Source organism: Somniosus microcephalus, chromosome 5, assembly GCF_052327205.1.
Source record: "Somniosus microcephalus isolate GS21.2 chromosome 5, FLI_Smic_1.0, whole genome shotgun sequence".
NCBI classification, from domain to species: domain Eukaryota; kingdom Metazoa; phylum Chordata; class Chondrichthyes; order Squaliformes; family Somniosidae; genus Somniosus; species Somniosus microcephalus.
Genome location: NC_140991.1, coordinates 298,327,492 through 298,334,715, shown reverse-complemented (window position 1 = coordinate 298,334,715; position 7,224 = coordinate 298,327,492).

The window sequence follows — 7,224 nt, the reverse complement described above, 5'->3', positions numbered from 1 at the left end:
CACAAGCCTCTGTACTACTGGATTGGGGAGTTGGTCGTGTCAAATTCAACAAGTTCAGCTCATGAATATAATTTGAATATGCTTCCTATATATTTTTCATGAGCGCAGGGAGCTCTATGATTGGCAGCGGGCAGGATATCTGGAGAGCAGCAGCTCTTAAAGGGCTGCTGCTCCCACTTCCAGCCAGCTGGAGTTTTCACTCTTGGAAACTGTCCCGGTCAGCAATGGAAAGTGCACAAGGAAACGTGGCCAAAACTGGATCCTTTGATGATAGAAAGTGTGAGTGTTCTGCAGGAAGAAGTGCAGCAGAGGAGGGTAGCCATATGTGGGGCTGAGGGGAACACTCTACTGCACCACAATGTGCAGGAAGCATTGCACGAGTCAATGCTGTCCCTTATGTCCCTAAAACATGGGAGAAAATAAGTAAATCATTCTCTGGAAGGGTGCCATGGTAAGTCTAGCCACAGTTTCATCAATTTGAATAAAGACTCTGGCAATAACATGCACACTACAAGTACAGTGCTCCAAGCATAGAGAAACACCAGTGATGGAGTATGGAAAGCATTGAGGCAATTGTCGCACTGACACATCTATATCCCTAGTGCTACAAGTTGAACTTTGTAGCTGTCAACTTTCTAACATTTGCAAGTTGTGGCGTCAATTCAAACTGGTACATACAAGTAGCTACTTGTATTCCGCTCCGTCGTGCATTCATAGGGAGAGAGGAGGACCTAAAACTGGGATGGCACTGTCTGCTCACAGCTGCAGCTTATCCCTGGCTTTAAACAAAAGGCTGCCCACAAACGTAAGGAGACAATGAGTCCCGGCAGTAGCCGCGTCAACCAAAGAGACTCACTGCAATGGCAGGTAGCTGTCTACCTTTCAGCTGGAGATGATACATAGAAAGAAAGAAAGACTTGCATTTATATAGCGCCTTTCACCGGACGTCTCAAAGCGCTTTACAGCCAATGAAGTACTTTTAAAGTGGAGTCACTGTTGTAATTTGGAAAACACGGCAGCCAATTTGTGCACAGCAAGCTCCCACAAACAGCAATGTGATAATGACCAGATAATCTGTTTTAGTGATGTTGATTGAGGGATAATGGCCAGGACACCGAGGAGAACTCCCCTGGTCTTCTTTGATATAGTGCCATGGGATCTTTTACGTTCACCTGAGAGAGCAGACGGCGCCTCGGTTTAACGTCTCAAGACTAAAGGTCATAAGATAGGGTACATTTCATTGTGAAATGTTTCCCTCCTCAGCGCCACTGCCAAACATCATGGCAGACTTTTGTCAAAGGCTGTTCCCGTCTTTCCATAGAACTAATCTTACCAGATAATCAGTCTAACAGGAAAACTCATACATTTGAACTTAGGCCAATACTGACTTCATTGAAGCTTGGAGCTACTGAATATTATTTACCAGAACTGGATTGAAATTTCCATTCATTTATGACGTATAGATTGCAGAAAACTAAGCCTTTAATAACACCTGTCTGCATAATATTTAAATTATCTGGATTTGAGCATTAATGTTTAAATGTTGCCATTGATCAGTATCTTGCAATCAGTACCTTTTAAGTAACAGTAGTGGTGATCTAAGCAAACTACCATTGGCACAAACTTTGACGGGCTTGTGTCTGTTTCTATAGTACTAGGCAAAACCTCCAAACTAATGCAGGGCAACAACTTTTAAGAAAAAAGATTTGTCTCATGCTGTATCAGAACTCTCAGAAACATCTCAAAACACTAGACATACAATGAGTTACTGTGAAGTACAATGACTTTTCCACACAGCAAAATTCCACATAAAACAATAAGATGAATGACCAGTTAATCCAGTTTTGGTAGAATTGGCCAGAACATTGGGAGAACTCCCTAATCTTCTAGAAATAATACCATGGGATCTACCCAAACCACTGGAATAGCTGGACTGTGTCTCAGCTTAACATCCCATCCAAAGGATGGCATCTTCAACAATGCACCACGCAAAGTTGCACAGGAGAATCAGCCTAGTTTACATACAAACCCTAGTGTGGGGCTTAAAGCCACAACCTTCTAATTCAGATACAAGAATGCTACCAACTGAGCCAAGCTGACAATTTAAAGGCTACCCAGCAAGCAACCCAACCATCTGGACCATATGTAATACGAGGCCTCCTTGATTACTGATGATCGACCATTGACTGAGATGGGGCAGATGATGGGACATGGCACAAAAACTAGTGTTGTAGCAGGTTGCACAGATGAATAAGCTAATTTTTTTATGTTCTTGTCCAATTTTGCTGTGACCAGATTCTTGGAGGGCTGAATCAAACTTGTCAGTAAGCGCTGGAGTAGTTCAGTAAATTTGTCAGAATATAAGAATGATAGCACCCCGATGCCTTAGTGGGTAAAATGCAAGGTGTGGTGTATTACAGAGCCATACAGATCAGAAAGGACCCAGGGTTGAGCCCCAATTTGTGCTGTTAGAATTGCTGGGAGCATTAAAATCAACCTCAAAGCTCCTGGAGCAATACAGATTGTTATTCAGCTGTGAGTATCAGCCAGGGCTCAGTTAGTAGCACCCTCGCCTCTGAGTCAAAAGGTTGTGGGTTCAAGGCCCACTCCAGAGACTTGAGCACAAAAAGCTAGGCTGACACACCAGTGCAGTGCTGAGGGAGTGCTGCACTGTCGGAGGTGCCGTCTTTCAGATAGAAACATAGAAGATAGGAGCAGGAGTAGGCCATTTGGCCCCTTGAGCCTGCTCTGCCATTTAATGAGAGCATGGCTGATCATCCAAATTCAGTACCCTGTCCCTGCTCTCTCCCATATCCCTTGATCCATTTAGCCTTAAGAAATATATCTAACTGCTTCTTGAATATATTTAATGAATTGGCCTCAACTGCCTTCTGTGGTAGAGAGTTCCACAGGTTCACCATTCTCTGGGTGAAGAAATTCCTCCTCATCTCTGTCCTAAATGGCTTACCCCTTATCCTTAGACTGTGACCCCTGGTTCTGGACTCCCCCGCCATCGGGAACATCCTTCCTGCATCTAGTCTGTCTAGTCCTGTTAGAATTTTATAAGTTTCAATGAGATCCCCTCTCATTCTTCTAAACTCCAGCGAATATAAGCCCAATCGACCCAATCTCTCCTCATACGTCATTCCTGCCATCCCAGGTATCAGCCTGGTGAATCTTCGCTGCACTCCCACCATGGCAAGAACATCCTTCCTCAGATAAGGCGACCAAAACTGCACACAATACTCAAGGTGTGGTCTCACCAAGGCCCTGTACAACTGCAGCAAGACATCCTTGTTCCTGTACTCGGATCCTCTCGCTATGAAGGCCAACATACCATTTACCTTCTTAACCGCCTGCTGCACCTGCATGCTTACCTTCAGCGACTGGTGCATAAGGACACCCAGGTCTCGTTGCACTTCCCCTTCTCCCAATCTATTGCCGTTCAGATAATAATCTGCCTTCCTGCTTTTGCCACCAAAGTGGATAACCTCACATTTATCCACATTATACTGCATCTGCCCAATCACCCAACCTGTCCAAATCATACTGGATTTTCTCTGCATCCTCCTCACAGCACACACGCCCACCCAGCTTTGTGTCATCTGCAAACTTGGAGATATTGGCCCAGTAATTCCTGTCGGGGGCTTGCCGCGCGTGCAAGCCCCCGATGTGCACTTACCCGGCGCGCCGACATCTGAAACCTGGCCCGCAGTGGATTTCCTGTAAGTGGCCCAGTTCTGATCTCGGCGCGCTGTGCTAACCTGACCCAGCGGCGTAGTTAGTGCGATGTGCCGGCTGGGATCAGGTGAGCACTGTTCAGCCAATCAGGGGAGGGGAAACTTCATTCATAAGTTTGATAGTAAAGACTGTCAAACTCATGAAAAGTACGGCACCCCAAAACACTACTTAAACTTTAAATAAAATTTTAAAAAGCATCCCAATAATTAAATTAACTATGAATAACTTTAAAAAACTATTTTAAACAATTAATCAAATTTTTGAAAAAAATAAATTTTTAAAAAATAGGGTCTAAAACTAAACTTACCTTACTGTAGATTCTTTAAAAATAATAAACCTGTGGAAAAAAAAATTCTAAATTGTACTAAAAGACCACTTACCTGTAAAACTAACGCATGGTTTTTCAATGCGTAAAAACCGGAGGCCTTTACACATGCGCAAATCTGTAAAAATACAGGAAATCCAAGTCGCACGCGCTGCCCGATACCGCGTTCAGCCTCTTAACCCCTTGGGTCAGAGGACAGGAAATGCCGGTTTTCAGCGCATGCGCTGTGCATGCTGAAAACCGGCAATTCCTCCTGGCACACGCGTGAGTACCCTGTCCGTACTCACGCGTTGTGACAGGAATTACTGGGCCATTACATCTAGTTCCCTCGTCTAGATCATTAATATATATTGTGAATAGCTGGGGCCCTAGCACCAATCCCTGCTGTACCCACTAGTCACTGCCTGCCACTCAGAAATAGACCCGTATATTCCAACTCTTTGCTTCCTGTCTACCAACCAGTTCTCTATCCAAGTCAGTACCTTACCTCCAATCCCATGTGCTTTAACTTTACACATTAAACGGCTGCTCTCTCAGGGTGGACATAAAAGATCCCATGGCACTAGTTCAAAGAAGAGCAGGGGAGTTATCCCCGGTGTCTCGGCCAATATTTATCCCTAAATCAGCATCACTAAAAACAGATTATCTGGTCATTATCACATTGCTGTTTGTGGGAGCTTGCTGTGCACAAATTGGCTGCCGCGTTTCCTACATTACTACAGTGACTACACTTCAAAAGTACTTCATTGGCTGTAAAGTGCTTTGGGATGTCCGGCGGTCGTGAAAGGCACTATATAAATGCAAGTCTTTCTTTTTTCAATGACCCTGCCAGACGTATAGGCATTGGATGAGGATGAAATCAGATTCATCTCTTATATCTTCCATGATGATCATATAATCTGTCAACACTCCTGGGGTGGGGTGAGTAATGATCTGCATACATATTAGCTGCGGGATGCTTTGCCCACTCCTCGCGCATTACAGAAATCTGACCCTGTGTCTAGATTCACACAGAAAAATGACTATGTGGGTGAGATACTGGAGGGCTGCCAGAACCTGGCTCATACACCAGCATGAGTCAGCACCTCCAGGGGAATTAGAATGGTAAGAATAAGTTCAGTTCATGAAGCTCAAACAATTTGGTAGGCTGGTGCTGTAGTCAACGCTTATCTGTTGTTGCTAAATGGGACTTTAAAAAAAAAGAGAAAAACAATTGTTATATAGCCCCCCCCGCCCCCCATCATCTAACCATGTGGTTAGTAGAATTCATGGATTAACAGTGTTCTTCAATCACTGAATACTTTGACTAGAAATAACGTTACACATTCTCTTCTCACTTCAGTTATGTTCACTTGAATGTTCATGGCCTCCTCCCCCCCCTCCTCCGCCCCACCACACGCACACACAGACACACAAATGGCAATAACAGAATAAAGGAGAAGAAATACAATGGGCCAAATCTTGCAGGAGCCGGGCATCGCGCGGCGCGCGCAGTTAGTTAGACTTTTTCCTGCACCCTTCAGCTCGAATATAATTTGCGTCGTAACTTGCTGGAAGTGCGAGCTGATAACGGCGGGGCGAGGACAACGGGCCATCTGGGACCTTGGTGAATGACAGGGCCAACAGTCTATCTCCTTAGCCAATGAGATTCAAGGATTGAGAAAGAAACAGAGGAACGACAGAGGGGGAGGGTGAATTAGAGTGGGTGAATTATTAACCAGTGTGTTAAAGTAGCTTTATTGCTTCTAATTGTTCCTACTCAAATCCAGTGACAATTACGTAGGATAATGCAATTATTATTATGATTGGGCATTATATTTTTATAGTTATGATAGAATTTGAATACTTGGTGAGTTCCTGCAACACCATCAACAGCCCACTCATACAGTGATCATCATAACTCAGTCATGAGTTATTTATGAGTCATGAGGCCATGGGATAAAATTGTATTATTATTATTATACTTCACTTGTAATACTGAAACCACACTGGCAATAGTTGAAATCTGTTCCGAAGAATTAAGTAACACAGCTCTGATGCTGCCCTGCACACCTCGGCCCAGCACAAAACCAGCTACTCCCAGGTAATCGTTTAATATCGTGCTGATGTTGATGTGTTGGTTGTTAAGACAACTACTAGCTAGTATAGCACCCCTGACGCTCACCGGTAAGGTACAAAAGAAATATAACTGATGGGCAAAAATAAAATAATTGCAAGGTTCATTTTTAATTCCTCTATTGGTCTTGTTTCCTCTCGTGAAGGTTCTGATTTACATTGGAGTACGTGTCCATGTGTCCTCAGATACCTTGCTCAAATAGCCATTCTTTCTCTTAGAACTTCTTTTGCATATGAATGTTTGTGCTCATCAAGACGAGGGGTGTTAATGCTGGGAAACGGAATGCTTCAGCATCAAGCACTTCCAGGTCACGTAATACCATGGATAGATGCAGGGGAAAGCGCCTTTTACTCGAACCAATGTACCTCAGAGCCAACCTGAGTAGAGTATCCTGTCCTGCGGCAGTGTGACATTTTCTTTCACTTCCTACAGGGCATTCTGTGGCCTATGAAGGAAATTGTCAATTTAGGGCTAAATAATGTTGAATTCAGTACACAGTGATACCAGTGAAACAGCCTTTCAGGTGGGTCCAGTTTATACCAACACTGAATCAGCACCTGTAATTCAGGTAGGCTACATATTGCATCAGGGATCCACCTGCAACCAATTTCAGGGCTTTTCTGACCTTGTGTGTCCAACTTAAGCAGAGTATTCAACTAGAGCTCATAGGTTTAGTGTGAAGTAACAGATACATAACAGAGAAAAACCCCACAAATTATCATATGGATAAGCAATAAATATTAATGGCTGATCGTAGAATCAGAGAAGGCTCAGCATATACTGAGGCTATTCGGCCCATCGTGCCTTTGCTAGCTCCACTTTGCAGGTGACTATTCTAATCCCATTTCCCTGCTCCTTCTGCTTAATACCTTTCTTCAAGTGTTTATCTGATTTCCTCTTAAATGTTGTGATTGATTCTGCTTGTGATAATGCATTCCACATTCAAATAACCTATTTTATGGCAATTGTTTTTTCCAACTTGTTTTATGTTTCTAGTACTGATCCTACATTTATTTATGGGAAACAGACCCCGAGTATAAAA